Source organism: Anomaloglossus baeobatrachus, chromosome 5, assembly GCF_048569485.1.
Source record: "Anomaloglossus baeobatrachus isolate aAnoBae1 chromosome 5, aAnoBae1.hap1, whole genome shotgun sequence".
Lineage (NCBI taxonomy): Eukaryota > Metazoa > Chordata > Amphibia > Anura > Aromobatidae > Anomaloglossus > Anomaloglossus baeobatrachus.
The window spans coordinates 118,554,612-118,574,162 of record NC_134357.1 but is presented as its reverse complement, the minus strand read 5'-3'; the positions used below and the strand labels follow the sequence as shown (position 1 = coordinate 118,574,162).

Below are 19,551 nucleotides of genomic sequence, written 5' to 3'. Positions count from 1 at the left end.
CTGCGGTGCAGCTTCCCGAGCCTCAGCATGTCAATTTATGCTGCGGAGACGAGAGTGCTCTCTACAGGTAGCATAGAGCAAGTCCACAGCAGCGTGAACCCAAATCATGGGCATGGGCAGCTGCGTTCTCCGGTGGACAACACACATCTCTGCAGGAAGGCTGGCACTGTGTACTGGATGTACTGTGGCACTGTCACTGGAGCATGTGGTCAAAAACGCACCTGAAGAAAACGCATGAAAAACGCATGAAAAACGCATGCGTTTTTGATGCGTTTTTTCCAAAACGCATTGTTTACAATTCTCCCCTCTGCCAGAGGGTGCGCTGAAAAAAACACAACGTGTGCACATAGCCTTAAAGTGTAAATTGCAATGACATCTTAGTTTTTAGATATTGAGTGGATTTGGGCCTTTATCACCCGAAATATGTTTCCATTTTCAGCAGTTTTTAGTTGATACTAATTGAAGGTCCTTTGACTTTACTTCAGCTATAACTATTTTCCTTTTATTTGTACTAGCATTAATCATTGAATGTTCTCGCTGCAGTAAAGTGATGTTGGCAATTGTGACTTGTTTATTTTATTAAACCCTGTTCCCCACTACTGACCTCTGCCAAACCAAATTCCAAGAATGTCCGCCTCCCTAGAAAATAAATTCCTACTTCAATGGTAACCTCAAGACCTATGTAGCAATTTTCCTTAAATCCCTCCAGCCACAGAATTGTTTTTAGACCTCCTATGGTCCCTGGCATATTTTGAAAGGAGTTGTATTCCATCCCGCACAATTCTATTTTATCTGATACAGACCTTTTATGTTTTCAACGAGACATAGGAAAATTAATATTATCAATAGTAAACAGGAGAGCAAAAAAATGTAAGAAACTAAAACTTTTTAGGGATCTTTAGATTAGAGGTCACTATTGAGCAGAGGACCACCCACAGTCATAGTGACCTGATGGGAAATCAGACTTGAACAGACGTGTTGCTGTAATGGAAGCAGTTCCCTGCAGGGCATGATTGTGATACGGTCCTGTGTGTCCATTACCCTCCTGTCAGCAAGTGTCAGCGCCTCTATACCTGATATCCTGCCTTCCAATAGTAAAATGAGGACTAGTGTATGATGATTGCCACATTACATGTATTCAGCTTGTCTGCGGATATACACAGTGTGCAGAATTAATAGGCAAATGAGTATTTTGATCACATGATACTTTTTATACATGTTGTCCTATTCCAAGCTGTATAGGTTTGAGAGCCAACTACCAATTAAGTAAATCAGGTGATGTGCATCTCTGTAATGAGGGTTGTGGTGTAATGACATCAACACCCTATATAAGGTGTGCTTAATTATTACGCAACTTCCTTTCCTTTGGCAAAATGGGTCAGAAGAGAGATTTGACGAGCTCTATAAAGTCCACAATTGTGAGATGCCATGCAGAGGGATGCAGCAGTCTTGAAATTGCCAAACTTTTGAAGCGTGGTCACAGAACAATCAAGCGTTTCATGGCAAATAGCCAACAGGGTCGCAAGAAGCGTTTTGGGTAAAAAAAGCGCAAAATAACTGCCCATGAATTAAAGAAAATCAAGCGTGAAGCTGCCAAGATGCCATTTGCCACCAGTTTGGCCAGATTTAAGAGCTGCAACGCAACTGGAGTATCAAAAAGCACAAGGTGTGCCATACTCAGGGACATGGCCAAGGTAAGGAAGGCTGAAGAACTACCACCTTTGAACAATCAACATAAGATAAAACGTCAAGACTGGGCCAAGAAATATCTTAAGACTGATTTTTCAAAGGTTTTATGATGAAATGAGAGTGACTCTTGATGGTCCAGATGGATGGGCCAGAGGCTGGATCAGTAAAGGGCAGAGAGCTCCACTCCGACTCAGATGCCAGCAAGGTGGAGGTGGGGTACTGGTATGGGCTGGTATCATCAAAGATGAACTTGTTGGACCTTTTCGGGTTGAGGATGGAGTAAAGCTCAACTCCCAGACCTACTGCCAGCTTCTGGAAGACAACTTCTTCAAGCAGTGGTACAGGAAGAAGTCGGTATCGTTCAAGAAAAACATGATTTTCATGCAGGACAATGCTCCATCACATGCATCCAACTACTCCACAGCGTGGCTGGACACTAAAGGTCTAAAAGATGAAAAAATAATGACATGGCCCCCTTGTTCACCTGATCTGAACCCAATAGATAACCTGTGGTCCCTCATAAAATGTAAGATCTACAGGGAGGGAAAACAGTACACCTCTCGGAACACTGTCTGGGAGGCTGTGGTGGCTGCTGCACGCAATGTTGATTGTAAACAGATCAAGCAACTGAGATAATCTATGGATGGTAGGCTGTTGAGTGTCATCATAAAGAAAGGTGGCTATTTTGTGTACTAATTTTTTGGGGTTTTGTTTTTGCATGTCAGAAATGTTTATTTCTAAGTTTTGTGCAGTTATATTGGTTTACATGGTGAAATTAAACAAGTGAGATGGAAATATATTTGTTTTTTATTAAGTTGCCTAATAATTCCGCACAGTAATAGTTACCTGCAAAAACAGATATCCTCCTAAGATAGCCAAATCTAAAAAAACACTCCAACTTCCAAAAATATTAAGCTTTGATATTTATGGGTTGGTCTTTTGGGTTGATTGAGAGAACATAGTTGTTGATCAATAATAAAAAAAAAAAATCCTCTAAAATACAACTTGCCTAATAATTCTGCACACAGTGTAGGTGACTTGAACTACTTTATTATGGAAATCCTCAAGATTTAGTTGAAATGTAAAAGGAGACTTTTTTTTTTTTCTTAGCCATTAGAATCAGAATAAGGCTGGGGTCACATGTCCATAGATTGTCACATATGAGAGAATCAGGCCGATTATCCAAATGACACTGCGATAAAACTCTGATCAGAGTCATTTTAATGTTAATCGGTGCTCTTGCATGCGAGAATCAGAGCACAGGTGAGGAAGATGGAGAGATCAATTTCTCCATTGCCTGTCTCTAGTGCTAACATGTTAGTGGTCATCTGGAATCTATATTAGTAGTCTGTCTTTAAGAAACCCTTTAAGATATCAGACTGTAACAGTTTAGTTTATATTAAGTTGTTCTTCTGTAATTTTCCCAGACACCTGGAGTTATGGTTCTAGTGAGAAAATACATAGTATCACTCAGTACCACATGGTTCTCCTATCAAAGTTTACTGAGAATGTGTTCATTTATAGTATGGTAAAACATCTGAAACCAGTAGATTTTGGCATGTCTCATCCTGTGACGTATTTGTCCGGTGTAGATTGACATCTGAAGAGTTGGTCACTCAGAAGAGGGATACTATATTGGACAAATGGAACCTGTTAGTTTGTGTAACATTTGTTTATGCGAGCATTTGTTTTCAAATGAGATATAAACTGGTGAAGATTACAGTAAAGTCAGAAGCCTGTTTACCCGTGGAGGGGGACGCCCATTACACCCCATTGTGGATCCCAGGAGTTTCTCTGTCTTCGTTGTTATTGCTTCTCACAGCTGCTGTTTTCAGACAGATGTGTTGCTCCTGGTGAAATTTTTTCTATGTAGCATACAATATAAGTACTTTACCTTTTGTGATTTATATTATACAAAAGTGTATGCAATATCACACTATTTCCTATTTTCTGTAATCATTTAATCATAATAAAATGAATTGCCTTCTTTAAAGAGGTATCCGATGCCTTTAAATACTTGGCAAAACATTGTCTCTCTGCGTATATCGGACTTGGGTGTGCGCCGTCTGATATACACTGCTGAAAGAAGCGCTGGTTGAACAGTGCTATTCGTTAAAATATCAGATAGCACTCGCCTGTGTTATACGTTCATGGGAGCGCACTCTAATTCTGGGGCTACACACGCGACAGCAATTCTCTGAAGACCTACTGTATGTGCCACGTGTCTGCGAATCGCTGTTCCACAACTGTTTTAGGGCTCTGATTTTGCTGTAAATAAAACAGCCAAGTTACACAAGTCGCATGTTACCTACGACTTGCATCAAAGTTGTCGCCTGCGACTTGCACCTAGTGACAGAAAATCCAACACCTTTGTCAATCTCAGGAGCAACGCAACACCATAGGCAATAATGTCATACAATGTTGCAATGTGTCTCTGTTATTTTAATGTCATTCTACACCTGGCGTCCTATAGCCCTAGCATCATTGTTTACTTTATAATCAATTGTGTACTTAGAAAAGCAGGTGCCTCATTAATATTCTGTTGGCTTTTGCTGCACAGGTCAGAGGAAATTCCTTCTTCATACCTTCTTCATGACTATTAGGCCAGAACTACACCATGCTTGCTAAAAATGCCTTATCATTACAGAAAGGAGTTGAGTTTCTAATCATCGAGTTAAATGGGAAGGGTTGAACCAAAAGTGGGTCTCCTCCATCCAAGACTCCTATAGCAGCTGCAGGGGGCCTCTATGGTAGATATGGAATGGAAAAAAATTACAAGCGTTTGAGGGGGAAATTCATCAAAACTGACATTTTGTACTCCAGATTTTATCCGGAGTCTGTAGGACTAAGATGTATCAAATGTATTACCAGGCTTGCGCTTTTGAATGTATGTCGTGTGCCCATGTCTACAGGCTGCAGCCCCCAGCTGTGTGCATATCTTTGCCAACAACTGGGGTCTGGTATTCTCAGGCTGCTGAGATCCATGCTTATTGGGCTCCCCCAGCCTAAAAATAGCAGCCTGCATAATATCAGATATACCGGTGTTGCCATGGGTCCATATTTCTTTACGTTAATCCTACTTTTTATGATCCAGAATTCTAGCATTTTTCATGTTTTTTGTTTTTTTTTCCTCCATTGGTGTAAATTGCTATAATTTGAAGTTCTGTAGTACTGAACTAAAAAAAATGATAACCCATGCTATGGTTTTGAATTCACATGCGGCTTAGACAGAGACTATCTTTATTAGAAAGTTGTGTTAATGTCTTAGTTTGGTATGAGCAGAATTTCCTGGCATCTCTGTTCACCTTCGGTATAATCAGTCCGTTCTGCGCTTTGTCTGTTTTTCTTGTTTTTAGCCTCATTAGGACATCAGAGAAATTGCAGCTGTGCAAACATGTAGTTTCCTGGCTGTAAACGTAAAGTATATATAATTTCTAGAAATGGCTTATAATTACCTTTTATGTAAGGACGGCATGCAATGGAAGGATTATTTTGGGCGCTCATTATAGTTTTTGGTTATTATGGGACAGATCCGAAAATCTGTCTATGAGGTAAAACATAATCTTTGTACGAATTTTGTTTTGGTGTCAGTTTTTGCTATTGTAGAAATTGCCAAAAATAAAAATCATTTTCATTTGTCTGATTTGGGTTATTTTCATGGTAGGAGCATGGATTTCTGCAAACCCCTTTCGGATGAAGGGAACAAATCAGAAATTTCTACAAATCTACTGCATGTGAAATCACCCTAAGCCGGGGTCTCACGACTGTATGGTCTCTCTACTAGAGTCAGGCCGATTATGTTACTGATACTCCAATCAATCTCTGATCAAAGTGTCGGCTTAGTGTGATTTGATCTCGGATGAGAGACTCTGATCACAGTTGAGGAAAAAATGAAACAGTATTTCTCCACCTTTTCCATTCTGTGGGTTAGCAGGAATCTGACAGCACTCCAAAGAATCGACAGGAGCAAGGATGGAGGATGGTAGTGACAGTGAGGAAAGTCTTTTTAGATTGTGATGCCACCTGTGGTCCACGGCCAGAGATGGGCTGCCGCTGCGGGTGCTGCTTTCCGGGGCTGATGGTGAAGGTCGCAGCCGGGATGTTGTCGCTCCCCACAGGCAGAGCGTGGTTACCCCGGGGAGGATGATGGAGAACAGACGGGGTGGTGATAGTCCCTGTTGGCGCCGCAGCGCTGGGCACCGGCAAATGAGAGGCAGAGGCAGTGGCTGTGGTTCCAGGTCTTTTACTCACTGGTAGTTCAGACGCTGCCCCAGAGTACCGGTCTCTGCCATGATGGGCTCCAGCTGATACCGAATAGTCGGCGGTCACCGCTGGTGCCCATGGAAGTCTTTTTAGTGAAGTGTCCCCCGTTTGCTATCCGGTAGCCGGGCCGAGCCTCCAGCTACAAGCCACGGGCCCAAGGAGAAAGAGAAACACTCGACTCCTGTTTTCTGTGTGAGATGTTATCCCAAGCTGTGCCTGGGAAAGTCTGCTCTAGTGAGATGGTTGCACCTACTTCTACCCCATGTGGTGCCCGTCCCCAGTGGTTGTCCTAACGACTGAGGAAGTCCCATGCTTCATGATGGCTAACTATCCTGTCTGCCCTAGTCCACCCCCTTGTGGGAAAGCACCTTACTGTTTGTGTTTTGTGAAGGCACCAGCAGTTATCCCCCTCCTAACCCGGGATGGATATTACCCCTGAAATAAGGTGTATTACCCCTATGGCGCCTGAATCCCAGGGGCGCCACAATAACATTGGACGCAGTACTATCCAATAAAACATCTGGTAACACATAGCCGTGTTATATGGTGGTGTGAGCGCAGCCCTAAATCATATACTGTGGGGCAGCAACAACCAAATGGCCGCTCCTGTGTACCTAGTATGCAACCCACTTCGAAAGGCAAATTTTTATGGCACAACTGCCTTCCCCAGGATGATGATGACTGATGCACAGAGTATTTTGTCTGATCACAAAAAAAAGCTTATGTTTTTTCACGGGTATGTTGGTAAAGGTACAGTATATGTGTATGGGCCTTATTAGGCGGTGTGCGCACACTACGTTTTTGATACACTTTTTGGTGCAGCTTTGTCACAAATCTGCCGGTCTATCCTGATGCCAGCAAAATGAGAATTCTGTGCTGTGTACATGTTGCTTTTCTTTTCCTTGCAGATTTGGTGCAGAAAATAATCGCATCATGTCAATTATTGGTGCATTTTTTTCAGTCCTTCCACCCATTGACTTCATTATGAAAAACACATGTCAAAAAAAATGAAAATAAGAAATAAAGAAGAATAAAAAAAGAAAATATCTGCACCAATTACTCAGCGTGCACACACAGCATCTGCATGTGATATATTCTGTGTCTAAACCTGTGTTTAAAGGGAACCTGTCAGGTCCAATATGTACCCAGAACCACGAGCAGTTCTGGGTGTATATTGCTAATCCCTGCCTAACCATCCCTGTATACACTAGCATAGATAAAGAGATCTTTAGAAAAGTATTTCTAAAGATCTTTTATCCTATCCTAATGATGAGCGAGGGGACTAGTCACAATGGCATTATATCCCCCGACTAGTCCGCCCTCTTAGTGTCGCGCCCAGGGAAGGGGGTACTTGTTCCGGGCGGTAACAACTGGGAATGTCACTCTGGTGGCCGTTGCCCGGTCCCGTGCCCTGGGGCTTCTTTTGTAAAAGGGGGTTTTTACAGGGGTGAATAGAGTTAATGTCATGTGACGCCACCTGCGGGATAGAGGATAGAAAACCGCCGCTGCTAAATGTGGGTACTCCCAGAGCTGGTGGTGATTGTGGCAATGGTGTTAGGCCCTCCGCAGGTAGGGCCATGCCTGGGAGATGATGAGGGATAATAACAGAGACCACACCAGGTTGTCTTTACAGTCTCTACTCACTTGGACCCAGGGGTATCTGGTTCAGGTCCCTTGGAGTATCAGTGCCAATGTAGTGACCCAGGTTGCTCTGTCCCCGGCACTCTCCGTTGGTTGGGTCCCCGTAGCGTGGAGCGTTTAGGGCCCGACTGTCCCTTTTGGGGTACAGTCTCCTTCTCCGTACGGCGGGCAGTGCAGACCCTGTGGGGAGGTAAGTGTCTGAACCCTGATCCTAGTTTTACTGCTGATGCCCCCGGATTATTTGGTGAAGTCCGTGAAGGTGTCCTCACCAGGCAGGTATTTATCAAGCTGTGTAGAACTGGCACCTGATCTAGGGCCCTGTGCCCAGTGCGTGCTCCAGTCCCAGCGGTATCTCCGGTACCCGACCTGGCGACCTCTTTCCTGTGCCCTCGGGTCACCGCTGCATGGACCCAGCTCAGACACTTCCGCACACCTCTCTTGTGTGTGCCACCTTCTCTAGACTTTGACTGCTGACCCCTCTCACTAGGCTGGCTAATCCCAGGGACTCGTTCCTTTCCATGGCCACCATCCCCTTACATGGTTCCCTCTATGCCCGGTGGGGAGTGGAGAACTAAGATTTTGGGTATTCTTTGGTGGTATCAGCACTGGTACTCTAGGTCCCAGGGGGGTCCTGCATCCCCAAGAGGATGCAGTTCCTTGTAGTGCCCTGAGTGTCTCAGGGGCGCTACATTAGCAAGTTAGTACCCCCACAGGGCTACAGTCAATGCAGCATCACCAGTAGTGACACGCATACCTGTGACAACTGTGATCTCAGTGCAGGACACTTCCGGTCATGCGCAGTATGAAGCCAGTTGTACGCGCCCCGGCTTCAGAGACGTCTAATGCCCATGACCGGAAGTGATCAGCATTCAGATTAGCGCTCACAGCGAACAAAGGTACACGCGGCACTGCTGGTGATGCTGAATTGAATAACATGTTAGTATGCCCCTGTGAGCATGCTAACATGCTAAGAGGGTGGACTAGTTGGGGGATATAACACCCTTAGGACTAGTCCCTGAGCTCATTAACATACGATAAAAGATGTTTAGAAATACTTTTTCTAAAGATCTCTTTATCTATGTTAGTGTATACAGGGACGGTTAGGCAGAAATCACTACTATGCACCCAGAACTGCTCATGGCTCTGGGTGCATATTGCACCTGACAGGTTCCCTTTAAGGGGTTGTCCAGTAATGGCTTGAGAATCGCCCCAGGCTTTTTTTTTATTTTATGCAACTGTGACGCCCTGGACCCCAGGGGTCACAGGTAATTACATCAACCACATACAAGTAAAATATATCTTTTGTACCGTGTTAGCCAGTAGAGATAAAAAAATTGTTTAAAAGAACTGAAGTCCTCAGTGGTTGATACCTTTTAATGGCTAACTGAAAAGATGGTAATAATTGCAAGCTTTCGAGACTACTCAGGTCTCTTCATCAGGCATGGTATAACACAAAATTTGAAGAGTCACATATTTATACACAACAGGACATAGAATGGGGCAGTAAAAAAAAAAACAAAAACACAAACACACATACCCCCATCCCCTGTGAGGTCACACACACGTCACCTGAAAGAGAGACCTGATGCCTCCCTCAGGGCCAGTAGGACACACCAGGTGGGCGGAGTCAGGTGTAAAGACACGCCCACCGAGGAGACTACTATCCTGGGGCAGGAAGTTCAAACAGAGAAGTTTTGAGTTGACAGTGAGTGATAGTGGAGCAGCTATCAGGGACCCGGGTAGGAGCCTGGGCCCCTTGTAAACGTCAGGCAGGCAGACGGTGGTGGCCGTCTGCAGGAGTACCGGTACAGCAACCGGCGGAACCATACGGACCGGGCCTGGGTTGGAGCCCGCTGGTCCTGAACCGGAGAGTCAACCGTGTACCGGAGCATCAGAAACCGGGTACTCCGACCCCGTCCTAGCTTAGAAGCCACTGAGTATAGGCAAATTGACTGATTGCTGGCTGGACCTCACGGGTTGATCCACATCCAAAGTCCCGAAAGAAGGCAAAAGCCCACAGAGACCGGGTGAGCGCCACCGCCAAGGGCCAAGCACCCGATGGGCTAGCGCCTGCGGGCAACAGAGGGCTCCTCTGGCAGCTCAACGCCGGGGAGCGGGCTACCACTGCTCAGACAGGGGAGCCGAAACACAACATTCAGAGGTGCATGGGAAAAGGGGCCACCATCAACCCCACAGGGGACACCTGCAGCCGGCCGCGGGAACCGACCACATCCGAACTTTGGTTTACCAGTGACTCAGAGTGTGTATCAATCGTGAGTACACCAGTGCCATCCGGGCACAACACTACACCGCGGCACGGCACCCTGCACCCCGACAACAACATCAGCGCTCCAGTCCCCAACCACAGCGGGGCCCCGGGACACACCGCCCCTACCCACGGAGGGGCTAACATCTAGGCTACGGCCGCAACACCGATCCCGGACGAGCCCGCCTTCACTCCAGCCGCAGCGGTGGTGCATCCCGTCGCCACGACCCGTGGGTGGCGTCATGACCCGTTGGACGACAGCGTGGCCCTCCCCGGCTGCGCGCCTCCTCCCACACCACCACCACCATCCCGCTACCTCTCGCTTCTAACAGAGCGACGTGGCCCCCGGTCCGGAGGCGCTCGTGCCACCAACAACCCGAGCCCGGACCTCGAGCGGCTCGGTCCAAGCAAGTGGAGGAAGCAGCCAGGCCCCTCTCAGGGCGGTACACAACAGCTTGGTGTCATTGATCAGGTGATGTTTTGTAGTGGACAAGCCCTTTAACATATAGGAGCCTGAACAATTGCATACCTCAGATGTCATGAATGGTATTTTACAGGTCTGCTCAATTTGTACATTTGTTACACAACAATGTGGATAGGCTCCAAATAACGGCCCTATTCTATATTGAAGCTGGCCTAGTGATCCGCTGATTGACAATATCATGTCTTCATAAAGAAGAGTGGATTGCATGCACTTTGCAGCAGCTTCTCATGGTAATACTTACGGACTTATATGTATTTTATTTTTTTTATAATTTTTTTTACTCAAATGTAAATTAAGCTAAAAAAATCTTTTGCAATTGGTTTTCATTGAAAAGTTTTCACTTTTTACCTCTATAGCCTCTGTGTTGCACTGCCTATTGTTGGCTGCAGTTAACGGAGAATCCATCAGTGAGCTTGTCGTTCTGATTAGAAAGCTTATAACTCTTAAGGTATGTTCACACAGCATCTTTTTCAGATGGGTACTATCCGTAAACCGCCTGAAAACGCATTGAGCTGCATTGCTTAGGCTGCTTTCACACATCTTGTTTTTGCTGAGCAGCACAATACGGCGCTTTGCAGAAAAAACGCAACCAGTTTTTTTTTTGCCGCCGGTTGCGTTTTTCCGCATAGACTTGCATTAGCGCCGTATTGTGCCGCATGGCCTTGCGTTGCGTCCGTTTTTTGCCGGATGCAGCATATTTAGCCCATGCGGTGGCCTGATGGAACCTTGCCTGGCATGTTTTTTTGTGAGGTGAAAAAACCGCATCGCGCTGGATCCCGCGCGATTTCCAATGCAAGCCTATGGACGCCGGATGTGGCGTCCTGCGACAAAAAACGCATCTGGCTGCGGTTTTTTTTAACTGCGCATGCTCAGTATCAAGCCGCATCCGTCAAAAAATGGACGGGCCGCATGAAAAACTTATGCAACGGATCCGTTTTTTTTCGCCGCATCCGTTGCATAGGTTTTTGAGCCGGATTGTGCCCGATGCAAAAAAACTGATGTGTGAAAGCAGCCTTATGATTCATCCTTTTGATTGTCGTTCAAAAAACATGATGTGGTAAAAGAGACCAATCCATTCTTCAGGTGTCTTTTGCTCGGAAGCTGCTCACTTAGTGATGCACATATGCCAAAAAAGTAAGGCTGTCAGCAGAAAAAAAGGGTCCGAAAATATGTCAAAGATGACACCAAGCGAAAAACACCACCTGCATTTTCCTGAAGCAAAAGTCAGTTTATATGCTGGTGTCTAGAATACACATACCCTTATCTTTGTTCTTTTGAGCTCCCATTAGGGGTACTTCTCACATAGCGAGATCGCTAGCAAGATCGCTGCTGAGTCAGTTTTTGTGGCGCACCAGTGACCTCATTAGCGATCTCGCTGTGTGTGACACTGAGCAGTGATCTGGCCCCTGCTGTGAGATCGCTGCTCGTTACACAGTGTTAGTTCATTTTTTGGACATTGCTCTCCCGCTGTGAAGCACACATCGCTGTGTTTGACAGCGAGAGAGCAACGATCTGAATGTACAGGGAGCCGGCTTCTGGCCGCCTGTGATAAGCTGTAACCAAGGTAAATATCGGGTAACCAAGCGAAGTGCTTTGCTTGGTTACCCGATATTTACCTTGGTTACTAGCGCCCGCCGCTCTCAGGCTCCCAGTGCTGGCTCCCTGCACACGTAGCCGGAGTACACATCGGGTAAATAAGCAAAGCGGTTTGCTTATTAACCTGATGTGTACTCTGGCTAGGAGTGCAGGGAGCCAGCTCTAAGCGGTGTGCGCTGGTAACCAAGGTAAATATCGGGTAACCAAGCGCTTGGTTACCCGATATTTACCTTAGTTACCAAGCGCAGCATCGCTTCCACGCGTCGCTGCTGGCTGGGGGCTGGTCACTGGTAGCTGGTGAGATCTGCCTGATTGACAGCTCACCAGCAACCCGTGTAGCGATACACCAGCGATCCTGAACAGGTCAGATCGCTGGTGGGATCGCTGGAGCGTCGCTAAAGTGTGACGGTACCCTTACTACCACAAGAGAGATGAGCTGATCTTTGTTGTCATAAATAGTTGAGCGAAGAACAGGTAAGAGTTCTAAACTTTCAGAATGAGCTCACTAATGGCTTCTCAGTTAACTCATTCTGCAGTGAATAGTGAAACACAGAATGCAAACTGTTAACTTTACAATAGAAACAAATAGTAAACCTGATTTTTTTGCAAAAAATGCATTCAAGTAAAAAAAAAAAAAAAAGTAGTAGAGGCAATGGTGTCCATTCTCATACATTTAGAAAGGTAGAATATTTCTGCAACACTTTGTTTACTGCTACAAAGAACTGGTTGCCGTCCCTTTCCTTGTAATGATATAATGGTGGCCATATAAAAATAACTTTGACAGTAATGTAATCAGCTGTTGACAAGGGTTTTGCTCCATTTTTCCTAAAACATTACACCAGCAATTGTTGTGCATCCATAAATCCAAACTATTTCAATAACAACTTGTTCACAAATCCCACTTGATCTGTTTTAATGGGACACTAATCTCATTACACGTGGTGCTAAAGTTATTTATACTTTCGGCATGGCATATGGCTCCACGACATCTAAATGTGCTCATTTTTATCACTCGGAGACAGGCTAGTCTGTCATAAGCTTGTTTACACCGAGGACACTATGTTCAGGAGACGAAAGGGAAACCAGTCCACCCACCGCGGCTCTATATCACCGGGATCAATTCCCAAATAGTGTGTATTATAGAATACAATCTGTAATCAAACCGTGGAGTTTTCATTCTGCACATAGTGGAACACATGATGACAAGTTGTTAGCCGTTTGTTACCACCCGGGAGAAGCTGACCGACTTTTCTCAGGTGTCATCCTAGTTGCTTCAGTTTATTCTCGTCCCTTCTTTTTTTCCTCGGACTGTCTGAACTTTTTTTTATCCATTGACTCTTAGTAATCACTTAAAAATAGATGAAAGATGGATGGACTCTGAAGTACACAGTAAGTCTTCCAAGCTCCCTCCATGTCTCACAGACCCCCATAGACTTGACTCCGGAATGTCTGACTGAGGGCCTTAGCTTACCGTACCGACCACCACCCCAACCTCCATATCCCGAATTCTTACCTAAAATTAAGACACAAAGACTGCGTGACATTGGCTGTAAAAGGCCACAGCAGCCCTGATTTATTAATTAACAACAAACAAATAACATTTTCATACATCAAAATAATAACATAACCACCCGAAAATGAGGAGGGGTAAGTGAAGGTTTCTATTGCGCTTGATTGTAACACCAGCTCCACCACCTGCCCTTAGCCGCACCACACCGGCTCGAGGGCACCTAACCGAGTGTTGCTAAGGTGTTAGCCCAGCAGGGATCTACATTACAACCAACCATACTATTGCACCACCAGGGGTAACCTGTTCCTGCACTGGGTTAACCCTCCCCCTTGCTCTTTTGTGCAGTCCACCACCTTCAAATGCCCCCCTCTTTTCCGCCTACTGCTGCAACAAAGCAAACTCATACCCATCTCTCAAATCTGATCTCCAAAATTCCCAAATTAAGGCGGGTGGGCAGGATAATTCTAGACGTCTGTCAGGTACCAAATGACCACCCCCACCCTGAAGCCCTGCCCTATATACTACCCTACAGCTACCATCCCCCTGACCAAATCACAGGGCCCTCCTGACCAAATTGCTCCTATAACACCACCCTCCGATTTTCCCACACAATGTGCGTTCTAAACTTAAGCCCAAGCTATACCCACTGGCCTAGCATCCCTCCTTAGTCATGTTGCCCTCCCTTTTGCAGTCCAGGATGTTACTTGAAAGGGTCTGAGGTCCTGCGCAAGCGCACTTTGATCTGCCATGCTCAGGGCAGATCAAAGTGTTGTAGTGCACCTGCGCAGGACCTCACTACTGGCCTGTATGCATGACGTAGGATGCGTCATGTGTGACGCCCTGGACTAGCCAGGTAGTCACATACATACCAACACACACACCCCCACCCTAGGCAGTTACACCAGCCAAACCAAAAACCCTTGTTGCCTCCCTCCAGAGTCTGATGTCCACACCAGGTGGGGCGGAGCCAGGTGGTTGGCCCCACCCACCGAGTTCACAGGCCTTGAGGCGGGAAGAGTGTCAGTTCAGTCTTGGAGGTGAAAGTGAGAGGAGTGAGCACTTGAGGTGTCTGTGTTGGAGCCCAGACACTGACAGCAAGGTTGACAGACGGTGGTGGCCGTCTGCAAGAGTTGGTGGAACTCCGCAGAGCCGTAAGGACCGGGGTCGGGCGTTGGCCCGCCGGTACCGGACCGGGGAACGGAGTGAAGCTAAGCACACAGGCAGGGCCATCGGACCCCGACCAGGCTTGGAGCCGCCGTCCATAGTCAAATCCAAATGTGACAGGAACCCCAGTGGTTTCTCAACTACTAAAGTCCCTATTGAAGACAACCGTCCACCCAGAGAGGATATACAGCCACCGCCACAGGCTAGAGATCCAAGGGCCAGCGCCTGCGGGCAAAACGGGCTCCTACAGCACCTATACGCCGGGGAGCGGACTACCGGTGGGCAACCACAGTGTGACGACATGGACTCTCATGGGTTAAAGTTTTTTAAAATTCAGCCAGACAGGATGATAGATTGTTTATAGACGGGGGATAAGTCCCTCATTGTTTTTACAAGACTCTTGTTGACTCATGTAATTGTGTTGGCCACTGAAAGCCAGACGTATTGTTTCTCCAGACTCTTCCAGTAATCATTGTATTGTAGTTGTGTATTGCTAATGTAATTACCTTAGTAGCCATTGTCTAGTCGGTGACTTCCAGACTACATGTATACCCTCAGTCTTTCTGTAGACATCATTTGGATGAACATTGTCCATGCAGCTTGAGATTCATCCAATGGGAGAGGCGATCTTGTCCAACCAATCGATGAGGACGCAGTGTATCCAAGTGGAAGGCTGTGGCTATAAAAGGGATTTCTTTAAGCCACCAGGTTATGGTTGATGGATGCTGATGGATCCAGTCTAAGCTCTTAGGAGCTGACTAGAGGTTCAGGATATCTTATGGCTTCAATCCAGGGACTCCGGTTCCGGTTGGAGACCATATCCACAGCCTAGGGATTTCGACTCCGGCTGCCAGGATTGTAACATCATACCAGGACTACCTAAGGAGGACACTCAGGTTGGGACAGTTCAGTCACCTGTTACAGACTTTTCAGACCTCAGACAGCTTCCTAAATTTGGCATTATTCCTTTCTCGGTGGGTGCCCGCTGAAAGCGGGGTGCTGCTGGATTGGAGTAAATAGCCCTGGAACCTCTGAGGCATGGACATTCTACATCCCTGGTGAGCCAGTGGAAGGGTGAGACTCTGTTGCCTGTTAGATTTGTGTGTTTTGCTGGTTATGTGTTATGTGCCGTTAATTGTTTGGGGATCCAATAAAGTCTAATTATTGTGGTTCCCTCACCCTGTGTTGTCTGAGTAGTGTTACGCCCACGGTTAAGGAGGCCGGCGTTCAGTTGGGATGAGCCCTGAGACACGCTGTCTTTCTAAAGCTGGCGGGTTTTAGTGGACGAGAGCACCCACTGAGCCCCGTGTCTCCACAATTGGTGGCAGCAGTGGGATACAACTCAGCCTGGTTTACCCAGGGAAGCTGCAGCGGACTGGTGTTCGTGGACACCGTCCAGGGCTCAACAACCAGGGAGGCACATAAGCATACCCAGCAGGCCATAGGGGAGGCATTCAGGTTTCGGATGCTGCCATGTCCAACCCCACCAGCTCGGCCATGGGACAAGGATAAGAGAGGAGTTACGACTGCTGCAGTAAATGGATGCTACAGGATCTGTGCCAGAGGCGAAAGATTGTCTACTGGAACGCTGAGACTCGGTCGGACTTGATCCAGAAATTAGTCCGTTGGGATGCCCAGAATGATGCAGAGGACGATGAGGATCCCGCCGATATTGACCCAGAGGATTTAAACTATGTGCCACATCATGGATCTAGTGACAATCGGGAATCAACTTTGTCCAAAATGGCCCAAGCCACAGCGTTGTTGGATGCATTGGGGCCTAGATCCTCAAGAGAAGAGAGGGCTTGGGTTCTGGAATATGTTTATGGGATTCCAGCTGCTGTACTGCTAGCACCAGCCGCTCGAGAAGGATGATCCCACTACCCAGCAGAAGCTGCACCAAAACAAAGGACTACAAACAGGGCCGGTGACTTGCCCAATCTATGGCGCTGTTGTACATGTGGGCGCCATGGACATATAGATAAAGATTGTCTCCAAAACCAAGGCCACATGCTTGGAGCCCATCTGCCAGCTCAGCCGGTCAAGAGCCAGGGACTACGAGACACTGGTTCCTCCATTACCCTGGTAAGCCCAGTTATTGTTTCCCCAGAAGACCCTTTACCAGATTCCCAATTATCCATCTCCCTGGCTGAGGGCCAGCGCTCAGACGTCCCTCTGGCATGTGTGCAGTTGGACCTAAGGACCGACCAGGGAGAGGTGGAGGTGGAGCTTGTGGATAGCCTCCCCACACCTGGTATTTTGGGGCCCAACCAGGAAGTGATCGATGTGGGGATTGTGAACAGCCTCCCCATACCGGTCATTGTGGAGACTGACCAGAGCAAGGCTGATGTGGAGCTTATGGATACCGTCCCCACACCAGTTACTTTGGGGTCTGACGAGGAAGAGGTCCATATGGAGTTTATGGACAGCTTCCCCACACCTGTTGTTTCGGGGACTAGCCAGGAGGAAGTTGAAGTGGGGTTCATAGATAACCCCACCAAGCCTGTTTCGGATACCACTCAGAGGGAAGTGAAAGTGGGGCTTGGGGATTACCTGCTCACACAAGTCATTTTGTAGTATGACCTAGGACAAGGACTATCCAGTCCGTTTGAAGCAGCCATCACCCACTTCCAAGCCAAGCAGGACCCTGATGTGGATCTTTCTAACATCTTTCCCAAAGATAATTCCCATTCCCTGTCTCCAGCATCCACTTCTGAGCCAAGAACCGTGAGTAAGCCTAACCACACTGGCTTTTGACTGGGGGAAGATTGATAGTAAGAAATGTATGCAAGCCCAACTCATGGACCCCACCTTAGTGCTTGTCCGCAATATGGCTGCTCAACTTGGGGGGGGGGGGGGGTAAATCAGGGGAAGGTGTATAGATGCGAGCCTCTGTTGCTGACCTCACCATTAAAAAGGACAATGCCGTCAAGCGGAGAAGGATGATCGGAAGCCTATCATGTCTGGCTAATATTAAGAAGGGGGAGGAATGTGACGACATGGACTCTCATGGGTTAAAGTTTCTTAAAATTCAGCCAGACAGGATGATAAATTGTTTGTTTATAGACTGGGGATAAGTCCCTCATTGTTTTTACAAGACTCTTGTTGACTCATGTAATTGTGTTGGCCACTGAAAGCCAGACGTATTGTTTCTCCAGACTCTTCCAGTAATCATTGTATTGTAGTTGTGTATTGCTAATGTAATTACCTTAGTAGCCGTTGTCTAGTCGGTGACTTCCAGACTACATGTATACCCTCAGTCTTTCTGTAGACATCATTTGGATGAACATTGTCCATGCAGCTTGAGATTCATCCAATGGGAGAGGCGATCTTGTCCAACCAATCGATGAGGACGCAGTGTATCTAAGTGGAAGGCTGTGGCTATAAAAGGGATTTCTTTAAGCCACCAGGTTGTGGTTAATGGATGCTGATGGATCCAGTCTAAGCTCTTAGGAGCTGACTAGAGGTTCAGGATATCTTAAGGCTTCAATCTAGGGACTCCGGTTCTGGTTGGAGACCATATCCACAGCCTAGGGATTTCGACTCCGGCTGCCAGGATTGTAACATCATACCAGGACTACCTAAGGAGGACACTCAGGTTGGGACAGTTCAGTCACCTGTTACAGACTTTTCAGACCTCAGACAGCTTCCTAAATTTGGCATTATTCCTTTCTCGGTGGGTGCCCGCTGAAAGCGGGGTGCTGCTGGATTGGAGTAAATAGCCCTGGAACCTCTGAGGCATGGACATTCTACATCCCTGGTGAGCCAGCGGAAGGGTGAGATTCTGTTGCCTGTTAGATTTGTGTGTTTTGCTAGTTATGTGCCGTTAATTGTTTGGGGATCCAATAAAGTCTAATTATTGTGGTTCCCTCACCCTGTGTTGTCTGAGTAGTGTTACGCCCACGGTTAAGGAGGCCGGCGTTCAGTTGGGATGAGCCCTGAGCCACGCTGTCTTTCTCAAGGCGGCGGGTTTTAGTGGACGAGAGCACCCACTGAGCCCCGTGTCTCCACACACAGGAGTCAAGAACAGTCTCAAAGGTGCAGGGAAAGACAGCCACCATCAGCCGTCCGGGGAGAGCACAACAACAACACTGCAGCCGGCTGCGGGACCCGTCCATCCGGCCGTTTTGGTTTACCTACAACTCTGTCAGTGATTGTCTGAGTGAGTACACCAGTGCCGTCTGGCACCGCGCCGCGCTGTCCCTGCAACCCTGCACCTCACCAACCCTGCCTCCCCGTTACACCATCGGGCCCCGGGATCACCAACCCCTGCCCACGGAGGGGATAACATCTTAGCTGCACCCTACGATCTCTCCCGGGATCCCCGTTACCAGCAGCGGTGGTGCCATTATCACCACAACCCGTGGGTGGCGTCACGAACAATCTCCCTAACCATACCATTCCCATTTCACTCACGGGCGAGGAGCGCTGCTCGAGGCCCTGGGTCCGGTCCACCGCTCGAGCCACCGAGCAGCAGCAGCAGAAGCCCCGTACCCGAGCGTGGCGAGCGCGTCCCCTCCGCCCGCGACACATGCACGCCGACTTCAGAAGAAGGAAGACCAAGATGGCCGAAAGAGGAGGCGCCAGCACCAGAGAACGGCACCACCCATTTGACCAGTCTGCACCTGAGCGAACTCCTAGGTGAGTATTATAAAGTGTTTTTATGTTCTACACAGCGGCCTAGTCTCTTATATACAGCATGTTAGAATGCTGTATATAATGGCTGACTGGTGGTGGCTGCAGCTTATAGGCCCCACATCTGGTGACAGGTTCCCTTTTAATGGCTGAGTTGATCCATAAATAGGACATGCGCCAAGTCTCCTGCCCTGAAGACATTTACCCGTTTTTAAAACAAATGGGTCTATGGTTGAGTGAAACTCTATGGGTCGGTGTGTGCTGTCCTAGAAAAATAACTGCAGCACTAGGACGTGTCCCACA

At 47.3% G+C, this 19,551-nt stretch overlaps 1 protein-coding gene and 1 non-coding gene across 8 annotated transcripts in view; both read left to right on the top strand.

Moving 5' to 3' along the window:
• Positions 1-19,551, top strand: part of SORBS1 (sorbin and SH3 domain containing 1) — a 583,014-nt gene that overhangs the window by 391,368 nt on the left and 172,095 nt on the right. The window lies entirely within an intron of this gene.
• LOC142313600 (small nucleolar RNA SNORD66) lies at positions 3,882-3,922 on the top strand. Its single transcript, XR_012754586.1, has one exon. It is a non-coding gene; the product is annotated as a small nucleolar RNA SNORD66 (small nucleolar RNA).